An 869-nucleotide genomic window follows, 5' to 3' on the forward strand; every position below is an offset into this window, starting at 1 on the left:
GTTCCCCTTCCTGTTCCTAATCACCATCTGTCTTCAGCTGCCTGAAGCATTCTTGGAACAGCTCATCTCAGGGGGAAATATTCCTGATGTATTTGTGAATTCTCCGTGCTTCATCTGGGATTATGGCTCACACTCACTAATCCACACCCTCTCTCTTTCCATTGCTCATATAACCTCAGGGCATTTGAATTAGGGTGGAGCACTCTGTGCATTGTGAGAAGGTTTAGTGTCTTGACATTAGTGACATCTATCTCCTCCTGTTTTTATCCCAGCTGACCACAGGAGGAGATAAATGATCTAATGACTGAAATTGATGGCTAGATCGATCTATCTATCTATCTATCTATCTATCTATCTATCTATCTACCTACCTACCTACCTACCTACCTACCCTACCTACCCTACCTACCCTACCTACCTGAAAATGCAAAATGCAATTTCATTTAAATGCTTCAACTCCAGGGACATTATGCGCATGAACGCTTATTATCACACTGCCATGCCTAACTGGGCAAGTCTGTTAAGAAAAAAATCAACCTAAACCTTGTACCAGACCCTGAAACTGTAAATGTCGTCATTAATTTTATTACCCATTAATTTTATTACTCTGGACTGGGTTGAAAGCTTAGTTTTCTACCTTATGTACGTATGTTTTTATCCATTTACCTCTGATTGTGTGTTAGTAAATTACAACAAGGTGGTCTGTTGTTGTTGGCTTAACGCCTATCTGTTAAACTGAAATCAAATTGGCTTCAGTATTAAATAGGTCTTTTGTCTTTTAAGTCATTAAGGACTTGTGCGAAGGCCAGATGTTTCCGGTTTATATTTTTGTGCATTTGCAAACAAATGTTTCCCATCGGCTTTATGTC

Source organism: Pundamilia nyererei, unplaced genomic scaffold (assembly GCF_000239375.1).
Source record: "Pundamilia nyererei isolate P.nyererei 1_Seehausen unplaced genomic scaffold, PunNye1.0 scaffold00049, whole genome shotgun sequence".
In the NCBI taxonomy this organism is placed as follows: domain Eukaryota; kingdom Metazoa; phylum Chordata; class Actinopteri; order Cichliformes; family Cichlidae; genus Pundamilia; species Pundamilia nyererei.